We start from the raw sequence: 16,347 nt of genomic DNA on the forward strand, positions 1-16,347 counted from the left end.
GAGTCGCACGTGCGGAACATTCATTTGCTGATGTCACACAGCTCAACATGACAAGAAACAGTTTCAAACACCTACCAGTAATGTGGAACTGTGGAATGCAGAGCACACGAATCCAGGAGAATTGGACGTCCTCAAAAATGAGATGCAAAAGCCTGATGTTCTAGGCAGTAATGAGTTGGTATTGAACATTTTTAATCCCCCAATCGTATGGTCTTCTAGGCAGAAATGACAAATTCACAAAACATAATATTATATTCATTGTTTAAAAATCTCTATCCTAAAGTACAAAGCTGTCAGTGATAGGATAATTCTCATATGACTACAAGGAATATCAGTTAATATGAATATTATTCAAATTTATACATCAATCACAAATGCCAAGACGAGGAAATTGAAGCATTTCACCAACGCCTGCAATCTGAAGCGACTCAAACGTATAATCAAGTTGCACTGGGAATTTCTAGGGATTGGAATGGGAAAGTTGGAAGAAAGAAGGACCAACAGCTGGAAAACTTGGCCTTGGTGATAGAAATGAAGCTGGGATCACACGGCAGAATGTTACGAGGCTCACAACTTCTTCCTTGCAAATACTTTCCCTGAACAACGTGAATGTTGACTGCACACGTGAACCTCCCCCGACAGCATGCACAATAATCAAGTCCACCACATCTGTTGCAAGAAACAATGAAGAGACTCAGTATCATCAGCCAGAATAAGGTCAGGGGCCAACTGCAGAACAAACCACCAATTGCTGAAACTCAAGCTCAAGTCAAAGCTAAAGGACATGAAACTAAAGCGAGTCTATGAGAGTCCAAACACGAGAATGACTCTGTATTTAAAGGCAATCTCAAGAATAGAATAAATGCATTAAATGCTAATGACCAGAAGAAATAGGATACAATATCAAGGACATCGTTAATGAAAAACAAATAGTCATTTAAAAGACAGGAAAGAAAGACCAAATATGGATGTCAGAAGAGACTCTGAAATTTGCTCTAGAATATTCAATAGCTAAAAGGAAAGGAAGAAAAGATTAAGCAAAAGAGCTGGGGGGAAATGATTTCACAGGGCAGCTCACGAAGATAAAGTAAGAAAATGTGCCAATATGTCCCGTGAGAAAGCTACAAGGGAAGAAGAGGGTTAGCGTTTCTCCAGCTGAATGCACTGAAGAAAATATTCAATGCTTGGGTTGTATTAGTGAATGATCCTATAAGCAAAATATTAAATTGCACAGGAAGCATATAAGGAAAATAGAAGAAATAAACAATCTCCAACGCTAAAAGAATTGTTGATCAACCAACACTCAACCGTCTCAAGAAGTAGCGTATGATCGGGAGCCAATGACAATGAAGAACTGCAAGTTACACCAGTACTAGTAGTGAAAAACGAGGCTTCGTGGACTGACAGAATTTAATTGAAATGCTTCAATAAATAACTGCAACAAAGGAAGTGTTTATTCTCTATACAAAGAAATTGGGAAGGCAGATTCCTGGCTGTATTAGGCCCGGCTGATCAGAGAAAAAAATGCAGGGACCCTCATACATGTGTAAGAGAGAGTTTTATATGGAGAAGTAGGTACATATCAGGAAAACACCCAGCCTAGTCCAAATCAATTCTGTTAAGTCTGACACTAGTCCATAAATCTCACCTCAGACTCATGCTGCCACAAGCAATGATGCAGAAGGCAGGAAGATCACAGGCCGGTGGGTGCAAAATCTTGTGGATCCAATGGCAGTGGCATCATCTCCAGTGACTGGCAGGCCTCCAACGGTCTCCAAGTGGTTTGCAAGCAGGAAGGTGAAGCAGAGAGAGGGGCCAGACTCCAGCAAACCATTTATCTCGGTGGCCCTCCAATCAAGCTGTGACCAGATTGACAGGGTAAACTCTGCCCACATGTTTCTATGAGAGCCATGTTGGCACAAAAACCCTATCACACTGGCCAGCTAACTGAAAGAGGTTACCAAAGAAAAGCACAGACCACTAAGAAAGGTGAACAAACAAAATTCAAAAAACAAAATTTGAACAATATAATTAATATCACATATAAGCCAAATTTTGCTAAAGTTTAGCAGTATATTGCCCAGGAACTGCCTGAATTCAGTTTGGAATCAAAAGAGATCATGGAATGAAGACTATCATTGCTCAGAGCAGATGAAGCTTGGCAGAAAACAAAGAATACCAGAAAGATGTTGACTATGCAAAAGTATTTGACTAGGTGAATCATAATAAATTTTGCATAACATTGCAAAGAATGGGAATTCCAGATCACTTACCGTATATACTTGAGTATAAGCCGATTTTTTCAGCACATTTTAATGCAGTTTTTGTGGTCAAATTAGGTGCATCAGCTGATATTCAGGTCATATTACAGTATATATGGTAACTGTGTTCTTGTGGAACCTGTACATGCAGCAAGAGGCAGTCCTTCAAATTGAATGTTGTGCATTTAAAATCAGGAAAGATGTTTGTCAGTGTCGTACTCTTTCACTACATTCAATGTTGGCCAAATAATCCAAGAAGCCGGGTTATATGAAAAAGAACGTGGCATCAGGATTGGAAAAAGGTTCAGAACAACCTGTGATATGTAGATGACACAACCTTACTTCATGAAAGCCAAGACTGGGGGCACTTACAGATGAAGTTCGGAGACTACAGTCCTCGGTGTGCATTACACCTCAACATTACACTAACAAAGGGTCCTCATAACTGGACCATTAAGCAACATCACAATAAATGGAGACAAGAAGATTGAAGCTGTCAAGGATTTCATTTTGCTTGAGTCCACAACCAATGATGTTGGTAGCCCAAGACAACAACAACACCCAAAACAAAAATAGCTCACTGCTATCAGTCAATTCTGACTCATAGCAACTCTATGGGGCATAGTAGAGCTGTGTCTTCGATTTCCTAGGCTATATATCTTCATCAGACCATAAAGCCTGATTCTTCTCCCTGAGAGTGGGTTCAAACTGCTGACCTTTCAGTTAGCAGCCTGAATTATAACCCTCTACTACAACACCAGGGTTCCTTAAATCTTGACAGGAACAGACAGCCCCATTGTCTCCTGCAAAGCTCTAGTGGTTTAAACCACTGCGGATGCAGTTAGCAGTTCAAGGCATAACTCACTGTGCCACGGAGTCATTTCTGACTCATAGTGACTCTGTACAACAGAGTAGAACTTCCCCCTTTGGATTTCGGGGACTGTAAATCTTGACCAGAGAAAGAAGCCTCATCTGGTGCTCAAGGGGCAGCTGGCGGGGCTGCACTGTTACTCTTTCAGCAGCTGGCAGCCCAACACGTGACCCACGACATCACCAGGCCCGTAATCCGGAAATCAAAGGATCATAGTGCTTTGGGCAAGTCTGCTGTAAAAGATCTCTTTAAGTATTAAATATCAAAGATGTCACAACGAAGTCTTGGTTTACTTGACTATGGTATTTTCAGTCACCTCATGTGCATGTGAAAACTGCACAATAAATAAGAATTGGTGACTGAAGTATAGCGTTGATGCACTGGTGCATGTACTGGTAGAAGAACAAATGAATCTATGTTGGAAGAAGTACAGCCGGAATGCTCCTTAGCAGGAAGGATCATCAGACTTTGTCCCGTGTACTTTGGGCACGTGGTCAGGAGGGACCACGCTGTTGAGAAGGGCATCATCTTGGTCAGAGAAAAAGAGGAAGACCCTCATGGAGCTGAGCTGACTCGGGAAGTGCAGCAAGGGACTCAAGCATAGGAGAGGTCGAAAGGATGGCACAGGACCCATCAGTGTTTCCCTCTACTGCGCATGGGGTCACTGAGGCACCAGCACCTCAGCAGCACCTAACAGCAACAAATCAAATGCTCTCGTGAATGTCTCCATTAAGCTCGACACTCAGGAGGCTGTGTCACAAGAGGCTAGAGCCAAGAGCCTGTGAGCCATCTACACTGCCTGTGTGTTGGGGGAGGGCATCTGCCTGGTGATAGGTGTCATAACAATGCTCTCACTGGCTTCATGGAGAGCTGTGCAATGCTGCTCCGTTTGGGGAGGTTGTTGAATGTTACTTTGGCATCCTCACCCTCAGATTAGTCATCTGTAAAGTGATAGGAGTGAAATCCCCTCTCGGTAGGCATGGATCACTTGCAGTGCCGTGGATGAACCCGCTTGCGGAGCCCAACGCCCAATTCCACATACGTTTCCCAAGCTCAAAGCTCTTTAGACCAGACCGTGATGTTTGAAACATCCCTACGCATTCATTCACTGACTAAGACTTCCTGAGCACTTAAATGAGCCGCATCTTGTGTCTGGGACTGGAGAGAAGAAGAGCAGAAAGAGCAATCGTGTCACCATGCCGACCACTGAAGAGATAAGGTGATGCCTTTCAGCCTTGATGACACTGAGTTTGCTTGGTTTTTGTCACACAAGCAACGTCGCAAATGAGGAAGGAGCTTATTAAAATTACGGAAACTTCTCCCCAAACTTTCTTTAATTAGTTCAGGTACTTAGTAATATCCTAGAATTATTTTGTTCGGCAATAATATTTAAGATTAATATATTCTCTCTGGTATCTATAGTAACTGGTCTTTCGGCACAGTATTAAGATTGGGGATTTATTTATATTTAGGCTTCACCCAAGAGGAAGATTTTTGTATAATTTATTGTTACATTTAGAGAGCATAAAACCTTTAGGCCACAATGTGTAGTTAATATTCAGAATTAAGTCAGTTTATTATGCATCAACTGGTAGGTCAAATTCAGCTTTGTGTGCTATAATTTATAATACAGGTTTTTGCCTGGAGCTACATGGAAGCCCTGAAGCAGTGCTGTGAATTATTACAACTAAATCGGGCACTACCTGCCAAAATATACACCGTTGCTTGTATTTCTCTCACACGACAAACACTATAAACATGGATTCTGAGAGCCCTGGGCTGCAAGGACAGCTAAATAAAATATCAGTTTCTCGACCAGTATCAGCATTTAGAAACTTATTTCTTTTCTTTGCAGCTGACGCGCGTCTGAGTTTCTGTGACAGTCCCTTCTTAGGCACTCAGGCGATGGCAGTTTATGGGCTTCGTGACCATAGGTAGTGGATGCAGTGACTACAGGGCAAAGTGCTCACGGCCATTATTACATCTGTATTTGGGCAGCAACTTTAACTATGGCGTTTAATACACCAATATGTCTTAATAAAAATGCAGTGCATACTTAAACTATGTTATTAATTTCTTTGGTAGAATATCATTCGTGGTTTTGATCACTGTTTACCCAGTTCCTCGCTTAAGATTTCTCCACCAAAATGTGCTTGGGCTCCTTTGGGGGACTGTGATTTTCAATTGTCTTAGTTACAAGGAATAATTTATGCCCCACACAAGGGTTACCAAGTATGATCATTTCTTTATTAAGAATGGGTGGATTTCCTATCTTATAGATCTGCGAAAGAAAAAAAAGGAAAGAAAAAAAAAAAGAGGACCTGATGCAAAGGGCTTAAGTGGAGAGCAAATGCTTTGAGAATGATTGGGGCAGGGAATGTGCGGATGTGCTTTATACAATTGATGTATATATATGTATGGATTGTGATAAGAGTTGTATGAGCCCCTAATAAAATGTTTAAAAACAAACAAACAAATAAATAAAATGGATTTTAAAAAATGATAATGCCCTTTTTAGGGTAATGATGACTAGTTTATGTTAATGAATCATAGTTTTCACTTAATTATTGATCTATTTTGCTAACAAAATAAATGTTACTGGCCACAGTTTTAAAAAATTGTAGAAAATTATCATTTCTATTCTAAGCATCTCAAAGTAGAAGATTAAACTCTGGGGCATGCAGTGTACGTAGGTGGCTACTTTGATGATATTTTTAAAGAGCACATGGTGCAAGTGCCAAATTCTGGACAAGACTCAAGTGCCAAATTCTGGACAAGCCTCTTCCAGTGAAGGTTGAAGTCCACAAGCACTTGGAGAAACACAAACGCAGGCAAGCACACCTATAGTAAAATGGCATCACACAATCTAGGCACTAGGGCGATGACGTGTGAGGTATGTCTCAGTAACCCCTGTGCCTTTCTGATCTTTAAATGAGGTTGCCAAGGATATCTGTGATATTGGGATCCGTGGAGATAACTTCACCCCAAAAGATGAGACAACACGAAGCCGATTTCCCCCCTAATAAAATGTTCGGTATCTCGGATAGAATTTTCCAAAGAGAATTGTAAGTGCAAATGAGGAGGGAATGCACTTAACCTGTGTGAGGAATAAGAAGAACTGTGTGCTTGGAACGAGGGCAGTATAGAGAGGAGTGTGTGCAACGGAAGGCTGGCTAATCAGAATTTTCCTGGAATTTTGGACATGGATGAAAGAAGGAAGAGGTCCTCTGTTCTCGTCAAGGTCACCAGCTGGGGGAGATAAGAGCCCAGAGCACTGGAACCAGGCCACTGCTGACCCGTGAGGAGAAGGGAGCCCAAGAGAGAAGTAGAGGTCAGAGAGAGATTCAGAGAGGGGAAAATCAATAGGGATAGAAATAGAAATGTGAGAGAGAAATCAGAAAGGAGAAATGGAGAAAGGAAGAGGCAGAAGAGAGAGACAGAGAGAAGCTTGTTGATATTAAAGCTCTAGCTCGAACTAAGATCAGACCTAACTACCTCCTGGTCTTGGTGATTATACGAGACAATACATGCCCCCTCCCCCTGCCCCCCATGCCTCTTTTGGAAGGCAACCTGATTTAATTTAAATGTCCGTTTTAGGGAGGAAAAGCCTGATTCAAACTTTAGGTAAACTAGCAAGTTTTTGTTTATGAACACCAAGTTTTAATAACACTCACTAATTTATTTTGTGGGATTCAAATAAGTAAGTCATAGTCCTATACAAAAAAACTAAAGAATACTCTTATTTTGTCCATGAGAATTGAAGTCATGGCCTTGGCTTTTTAATCAATTCTTTGTCTATTAGGAAACTGTCCACAAATCAAGCTAGAAGAGTAACCAGGCAAGTCCAGAACCTCTCACCCTTGTTTCTAGTTGGGGTGCCTGGAGTTGCCCACAGGTTAGCCTGTTGATGTTGTTTCCCCTAAGGCATTCGGAAACACCCAGGCAAGACAGAATGCCTGATATATGAACATGAACACGTGGTGCATAACTTCCCATGATGCAGGAGACAGGACTCCCTTGGGGAGCAGGATTAGGGGAGATCGGTGTCCTTCCCAGCACAAAGATTCTACACACCTGTGCCTTCTGATTCCAACCACGAGACACACAGCCAACAGTGTGTCCGTCGCTCAGCAACCATGTAACCAGGACCCTCTCCGCCATGGCACACAGCCTCCAAGTGGCAATAAGCCAATAAGCTGCGGGAGGATTTAAGACACATTTTCTATACTTTTGGCTTCCATAACAAGCACGCAGGTGTGGGACGATAACACCTCTACCAGACGCAGGGATCCGCATCCACCTCCTGTCACCTGCAAAGGGACCCCTGGGCATGCATCAGAAGGAGAAATTTGGCCTCCACTATAAACACCTTTACTTGTCTGACTAAAGAAAGCAGGTGTGTGGCCACATCATCCAAGGGAACTCACTGCTCAATGGGCCACGTGACCAGGCAAGCTGCAGCAGGTGTGCAGCCTGGCAGGCAGACCCCGAACAAGCTTCTGCAAAGATATTCGGCAATGACTCTAATGTGCCAACGGGCTGCTCTTTGATGTTTGCCTCACAAGCCCACGGGCTGAGTGTGTGCCCAAGCTCTTGCTCCTCAGACACCAGCGAGACCACAGGTAGCAACTGAGAGGCTCGGAGTCCATTGTAGCAGATGCTCTTTGGGGCCAGTAATCACCATCTAGGAATATTTATGTTCTGAGACGCCTCCAAAGTTCAGTGTGGAGCTATTGTTATGTTTGTCACCCATTCAACAACTGTTTGTTCTGCACCTACTAATTTTACTCGTCCTTAGCAATTGTTGCCAATCTTACATTTAATGGCTACCAGGTCTCTCTCCCATAAATTACTTTAACATTTGAAGTCTCAGATGTATCGTTACCAAATGCGACATAGGAATGTGTCACTTGCAAAGTATATGTCTATAACTTTTGATTATAAACATAACTAACAATTTGTTTATGAAATATTCTATTTCTTATGGAAAACAACAAACAACACATAACCCGTAAAGTCAAAAGATAACAGACAAACGGAGAGAAAAAACTTGTAGGCTATGCCACTGAAAATGTACTAACATCCCTAATATAGGAAGAACCCTTATAAATGGAAGAACAGAATATAAAAAACCCCAGGGGAAATGGGGAAAAAATAAACAATTTGCCAAAACAAAGGTATAAGAATGGCCCTTGGATGTAAAAATGTCACTGGAACACACACATAATTACAGAAATGTCAATTAAAGGGATGAGAGACCATTTTTTCACTTAGCAACTAACTGAAAATTAAAAAAGGAAGACGACCTTGGCAAGGAAGACAACCCTGTAGGAAGATCAGCACTTGCAAACATGAAATCAGTAGCAATTCCAATACTTTTGGAATTGTCAACCTGACAAAAAAACCCCTTTTTCACTTAGCTTTTGATGTAGCATTTCTCTTTCCAGGAGTCTCCCCTGAAGGCACACATCCAGCTGTGCAAAAATGCGCAGACAAAAGCTGTCCACTGCAGAATTATTCATCATCCCAAAATATTAGCAACAGCCTAAATACCCAAACATAGGAGAGTCATTTGATAAGCTACCATGTCGCTGCTGTTAGGGATCATCGCATTGGTTTTGACATCTAGTGACCCTTAGAGTCTAGTCAGCAGAACTTAAAACACTGTTCAGAACCACACCAGTTTCCAATTGCTCGTGTGTGTGTGAGCCCATTGCTGCAGCCACTTTGTCGCTCCAGCTGGTTAAGGATCTTTCTCTTCTTTGCTGACCCTTTTCCTTTCCCAGCATGACGTCCTTCTCCAAGCATGGCGTCCTTCTCCAGGGGCTGGTCCCTCCTGATAACATTTCCAGGGTAGGAGAGGAAGCCTGGCCATCCTCCCTTCTAAAGAGGATTGTATTTCTTCCGATGCAAATTTGTTCATTCCTCTGGAAGTCCACTGGATACTCAATATTCTTCACCAACATCCTAGCTCAAAGGTCTCAGCTCTTTGGTCTTGTGTATCCATTGCCCAGCGCTAGCACACAGGTGGCGAATGAAAAGACCATCCACCTGCGTTCTCAAAATGACCTCTTTATGTCGCCACACTTTAAAGAGATCTTTTACAGGAGACGTGCCCAGGGCAATAGACCAGCTACAAGTAATCAAAGAAATGACAAAGTGAAAGAACTGAACAGACAATTTAAAGAGTGTCTTGAAAACACAGAGCATTGTAATGAAAAGCCCAATGAGCTGGCATTAGAAAACTGGAGGGGACGAACACGCTCAGTATTGCTCAAGCTGAAAAAGAAACTGTAGAAAATATTCAAGCCTTGAGTTGGAATATTGAAGGATGCTATGAACAATATAGGAAGCATCAAAAAGAAGATGGAAAGAAAACCTTGAGTCATTGTACTTACAACAATTGATCGGTGTTCAACCATTTCAAGAAGCAGATAAGAACAAATGACATTGAACGAAGATGTGCAAAATGTATTAAGAACGAATGGTATTAAAGCTTTCTTCACTAAAGGAATTGACCAAAATAGGCTCCCAGAACTTTTGAAATGCTGCAACAAAGTAATACAGTACTAACATGCTCACTAATCTATAACAAGAAATTGCAAGTCAAAAGCTACAAGTTTCTCTATGGATTCCATCTCAATATAAAGAAAACAAAAACCATCACAACTGTCCAATTGAGCAGCCAAACCCCTAGCATGGAAAAGACTGGAGTTGTCCAGGATTTCATTTTACTCGAATCTACAATCAGCACCCATGGAAGCAGCAGTCAGGAAATCAGTTGGTGAATTAAGTGCCACAGGTCCACACAGTGAAGGGAGAAACCGGCCGTTGCAAGGAAGAAAGACAAAGAGCTCTAGTAACTGAGTTGAAGAAGCGGTGGCACCTCCGTAGCCAAGAGCCCACTCAGCAACCCAATCTTACACTCAGAATGTCATCATTGGTAAAAGAAACTAGGATTTCTTGGAGAAATGACAGAGTTCAGGACTGGGGCGGAGCCGAACAAGATGAGCACAGGGCATTTCCGTTACCAGAAGTAGGAAGGTGCTGGAGACAAGAATGCGGCCCAAAAGAGCCAACACGGAAGAGCTCCTAATAACTAGATCTGACACCATTTAAGCAATAAGTTATAATTGTAAGGAATTATAACCCACTGAAAAATGAGTGCATCATACTAAGAATTTTTAAACTAATAAATATGGAAATGTGGAAATGGCATCCATCTTCCTTACAGAATATCCCAAATATAAAAAAGAAGTATGGAAACAGAAAATTAGCCATTTTTTCCCTGAACAACACAGTCATATGTGTTCCAGGCAAGAATCATAATGGATGCTGAAATTACTCGATGAACGTATGATAAGATTTAAGATGTTGAGGTGTCTCACTGTAGGTCCCCACAAGACACTTGACAGTTACAAAATAAAACATGGTAACTTTACAGTAGAGAAATCTTCCAGAGACCACCATAACCAAGAGATCAAAGTGATCCTCAGTAGCAGGACAAACTGGCATGATGCAGCCCTGACAAGGTGCTCTAAGAAGAACATATTGCATCTGTGGAATCCCTGCAAGAAATACATGATCTGAGTGTTTTCCTGCAGAAAATTCAGACTAGGCCAAAGTGAAGGCCATTCTACAAAACATTCTTGACTAGTTTTCGTCGAAATGCCAAGGTCGTAAAAGATAGAAATACTAGAGAATTATTCCAGATTGAATGGTGCAAATAGTTAAGCACTTGATGAGGAAATGACATGTTTGAGGTGTCAATCTACCCAGAGGTAGCTTTGAGAACAGACTGGGCTATCTGCTTCCCCAAAGCCCAGCCTTGGAAACCCACTGGAGCAGGTCCACTCTGCACACCCAGGGTAATCGTGAACTCGAATCGACTCCTCAGCAAGAAAACACAGTCACGAAATGTACTATGAGATCTGGAGGACTACGGGCAAAATGTAAATAAGGTCTATCGATCATTTAATGATCTCATGCTGGCTTCTTAGTTACATAACTACAATAAAATGATCAACGCTAGGAGAGGAATATTCAGAGGACCGTGGACTGCCAAAAGAACAAACAAGTCTGTCTTGGAAGATGTACAGCCAGAATGATCCTGAATAGTAACGAAAGTGAGACTTCATTTCATGTTCTTTGGACATGTTGTCAGGAGAGACCAGTACCTGGAAAAAGACATCGTGTCTGGTAAGTGGAGGGGGCAACAAGAGGAAGACCCTTGGGTTAGGTTGGGTTCTATAAAGAAACAGAAGTAGTGACATGTGTGTGTGTTGTACATAGAAGGAAATGTGCAGTTTACACCAGTTGTAGAAATCGGTAAATCCAGTCCCTTTCAAGTCAGGCTTTTCCTGCTGCATGGAAGCTAATGAACAGGAAGCAACAGGAAATCCGGGAACTGGACCAGGATGTGCAGAGGCAATTAGGAGCACACACTAGTGGACGCAGAGGTTGGAAGCCGAAGGAATGAGTCCACTGTCAGAAGTCAGCGGACATCTCTTAGACTGACAGACCACACAACATGAGACCGAGGAACCAGATGCAAAATCCAGCTCTGGCAGAATGTGAAGGGCACTGTAGATTCAACTCTCCTTGTTGTCTCCCTCTTATTCAGAAAGCTTAGGCCATGAAGGAGGTGTCATCAGGTGGTGGCCTGATGAACAAGTCTGACTCCTTCCCTACGCAGGAGTGTCCAGTGGACACTCCCTGACCATCACAGACCACCCCTGTCATATTCTATAACCGCACATAATCACCAAAGACCATCATAAAACCATACTGGTACCTAACATGATACAACGAACCTGCATGTGTACAGCTGAAGATGCACTAACCCCATTTTCCTCTTGCAATTTACAAGTAAACAAAACAAACCTATTTGGAGGGTGCAGACTGACACAGTGATTGCACAACTGAGCTGACACCTGAGGTGAACAATGCCAAGGATGGCACGAGGCTGAGGGCTGGGCGGCGTTCTGCTGCACATGAGGTCGCGGTGAGTCAGAACAAGCTAGGTGGCACCCAGCAACAACGATGTAATATCTTCACACATGGGGACGAGGATAAAGGTTATACTGAAATGCATGGTCTATTCTTGCAACCTTTTAAAAGTCTACAATTACTTCAAAATGAAAATCAATGAATGAAAATAGCATGGCCAGGAGTGCATGCTGGAATTCCAGGGCAGCACGCACAGCGTGAAAAAACAACTGCCAGGAACGAGGAAAATGGAGCAAACGGAAATAATTCAGCAGAAAGCAGGAATGGGAGGAGAAAAGAGTAAGAGAAAAGGCTTGTTAAATGGAAAACAATCAACTGGCAGAGGTCAGGCCGAGTATAACAGTAATCACAACAAATACATTTAAGTTCACCAACTTAAAACCAAAGCAGAGACACTCCATGTCTTTGAATCCAGCAATATTATGTGGTTGTATGTTGTTGCTTTTAAAGACAGAGCGAAAACAAAGTACACACGTAACTTGAATACAAAGGGACTGGTGAAATTTGAACAAAAAGATGAGTTGAAAAATATGTATTAGGGAAACACTAGCAAAATGAGAAGGAGAGTTTATGGAATCATGCATACTCATAGGACGCACTAAGGTAATTGGTACTGGCTGTGGTGACTGACAAACCCCCCTGAAATCCCAGTGACTCGATAAAAAGAAAGGTTTTGTTCTCACTGACGTACAGCCCACTCTAAGTTATGAGGCCCTCTCCCATATAGTAGCGATGTCAATGTGGAGCACAGGGCTTCCCAGGGCAGCATGGCAGGGATGACCTATCTCCAGGAGAGACCTATCTCCCTTCTGACCCTCCATCCTACAACAGACCACGGCCCCGTCCAGCAGGAATGAAGGCTAGGAAACAGAGAGTACCAATGCTCTGAATCACAAAGAGAATCAATTCTAATAACCCAAGGGGAAGGGCCACCGAGGATAAATAATTGTGAATTTCTGTGAGCGCAACAATACCTCCTCATGGAAAGCAATACGTGACAGAATTGTACTGATAGGCTGACAAATCAGCACACCTAGTGGAACATTTTTGCATATCAATTAGTGAAAGATCAAGCTGATGGAAAATTAGACTGGCACAGTACTCTTTTGAAGCTTGATCTAATACTGGCACAGAGAAACCTACCTACAACCTAACAAGTGGGAAACACTCATTTTCCTTCACACACACAGTCATAAGTTGACCCCTTATGAAGTCACGAGAGTTCTCTCCAGAGAATCTGGATCATAAAGAACTCACCATATAATCTGATGCAATCAAAATTAGCATCGAACAGAAAAATATAAATAGTACAAATTTGGAAAGTAAAAGCACATAGGTAACTAGTGAGTTGAAGAAAAATATCACAGGAGAGCTGTGGACTAGTTGAAGCTGAATGATAATGAAATTACTCTCCATCAATTTTATGGCAGTGATGAAACCAGGGAGTCACAGAGAAATGGATAGTCATAAGTCCATGTGTTAAATATTGAAAATAAATGAGCTAAACATTCCATTCAAAGTAGGCAAAAGAACAACAGATTAAACCCAAAGAAAGTAGAAGAGACTAAATAAAAGAGGTGGTAAAAATTAATGGAAAGAATATAATAAACATCTACAAAATTAAAATCTGGTTTCTCTCAAATGACTAATAGAAAAGAAACAATCCAATCAAGCTTACCTGCTTCTAAAACAAGGCATACGTACAGTAATAATAATAGAAATGAAAAAGGAAAATTGAATATGCCTATATAAGAGGATCTCATGTAAAATCAGAGTCCCGGTTAATCCAAAAACAGATAGCATAATAATTATTCACAAACTGGTTTATATATATGCTTGTTGATACACACACGCACACACACACACAATTGACTAAATAGGGGAAAATCGGAAATCTAAATTAACTGACTAAAGAAACTGAATTACTAGTCAAAGAACTTCCAATCATATCATCCTTCCATCTTTCTAAAAGAAAAAGAAAAGAAAACCAACCCAGATAGTTTTTTTAGCAATACAAAAGATAAATATTTATTCAGAACAAAACTGTTTTAACAAACCATTTTAGGTGCTAAGCCACAAGGTAATAGCAAAACGTTTAAAAGCCAAAGAAAAGGCCATGGGCTCAGAGAAAAGCAGTGTGCTATATATTATTCTACTTTAACTTGAAAACAGTTGACTCAGGCCTTTTGGCTTGGTCTATTTCGCAGATACATTTTAGTTAGGTGAACGCTTCCCGTCCAATTCCAGACTAGAATCCCTGTTTCTCCCGAGCAGGGGAGATGATGAACGGATGGGTTCCAGGGAGCTGCTTGCTCCAGGGTTCTTGGCTATGGGGCTAAGGTGCAAATGCAAACCTTTGGTAGATTTCCTGGTTAAGGAGTACCCATTTCTCACTGTTGGCATTGCATGGGGACAGGGGAGGCTCTCAAGGGACCTGGCACATTTTCCCCCCAAACATGGGTAACCTACGGAGCCCAGAACCCTCTCTTCTTAGAAGTTCCTGCTCTACTTTGTCTCCCTGCTCAAACACCCCACATTGATTTTCTCGACATTCCTCTGGTTTCATCATTCTGGGGATATCTGACATTATAGTTTTATAATTGAGTTTTATCAGCTTCTCAAAAAAAATCCAGATAATTTCTATATTATTCTGTTCCAAGTAATGACACCAAAACAAGATAAGGATCTCTGTTGAGAGCAAAGAAGAGTGAAATAAATTGAAGACAAATGGAAATGATTTATTCAATAGATTAATGGTCTAAACGAACCTCAATCTCCATGACCTTGAGACAGACAATCTAGATGGAGCTTGGTCACAACTCCCCAGCACCACACTGAAAGGGAACACGTTATTAAAAGGTCTAGGATAGAGTGGGAGACAATTGTGGAACAAAACGCAAAATAACAAAAAAGGTCAGGCTTAGCAGTCAGACAAATCTGTGGAACCCCCAAGACTATGGCCCTTACTTGTCTCCTCTGGCACTAGACCTGAAAACATCACCTCGGTCCTTTTTTCAGGTAAACAATGTGGGTTCCCAAGACAGCAACTATTTCCAGGAGTAGAAAGCCCAGTCTCTCTCCCAAAGAGCTGATGGTGGTTTCAAACTGTCAACCATGTGGACCGCAGTCCAAAGTCTTACCATTACACCATCAGGGGTCTTGGCCATTTAACAATCAGCAACAGCACTAGGAAAGTAGATGTTTCTTACAACAATCAACCAGTCTAGATCAAAAGGTCAATGTATGCCCCCAGACAAAGTTCAGAAGGCGGGAAGAGAGAGAAAAAAGAGGGGTGGAAATGGAGAATGCAGAGAAGAAGATGAGGAACATTAGATTTTGGGGACTACAATCAATGAAAGGAAAGCAAATGTGCATAAATTGTTAAATAGAAAATTGCGTGCTTTATAAACCTTTATCCAATTTATAACAAAAAATATTTTAAAACCAAAACCAACTATTGTCCTTGACCAGAGTATGACTTATGGCAACCCCAATATTCCAGAGCACAACTGCTAAATAGGGTGACAGAGCTGGTAATTCTTTATGGGAAAAGAGAGCTTCATTTTTTCTCCTTGCAGCTGCTGATGAGTTTGAACCACTGACCTTGCAGGTTAGCAGACCAATGTTTAACTCACCACACCATAGGTCCCCCATAAAAAACAAAACAAATAAAAAACATATGACCATTTTTAAACAATCTCACTGTGAATCTAAGTTAAACATAATTAAATAAATAGATAGGTAAATAAATAAAACACCAGCAAGTTAATCCCAACAATGTAGTATACTAAAAAAATTAAATAAAAACTTTAAAACATAGCCAAAATGCTTATGGAGTGAATGATTAGTTTGGGTTAAGATATATGTGAATGTGATTTATTATGTAAACACATTTTGAAAAGAGAAAAAAAAGTGCTTACTCTGAAAGAGAAAGAAAAGATATTTCTTATCCACCATTTATTTTCTATTATTGTTATAAATCCTCTAGTAGTCCTTGCAAAGAGAAAAATCTCTTAAACAGATAAACATCATACTTAAGGATAAAATGTTTAAAAAAATCCTTCTATTAAATTTAGGAACAAATCAGTTGCTACCCATCAGTCTTACTATTCAATATTGAGCATTGGTTCCTAACCTTTGAATTATGGTTATTAAAACCCAAAGCACAAGGATTAGAAGTCAGGAGCAAAATTGCCTCCATTGAGA

This window comes from Tenrec ecaudatus, chromosome 14 (genome assembly GCF_050624435.1).
Source record: "Tenrec ecaudatus isolate mTenEca1 chromosome 14, mTenEca1.hap1, whole genome shotgun sequence".
In the NCBI taxonomy this organism is placed as follows: domain Eukaryota; kingdom Metazoa; phylum Chordata; class Mammalia; order Afrosoricida; family Tenrecidae; genus Tenrec; species Tenrec ecaudatus.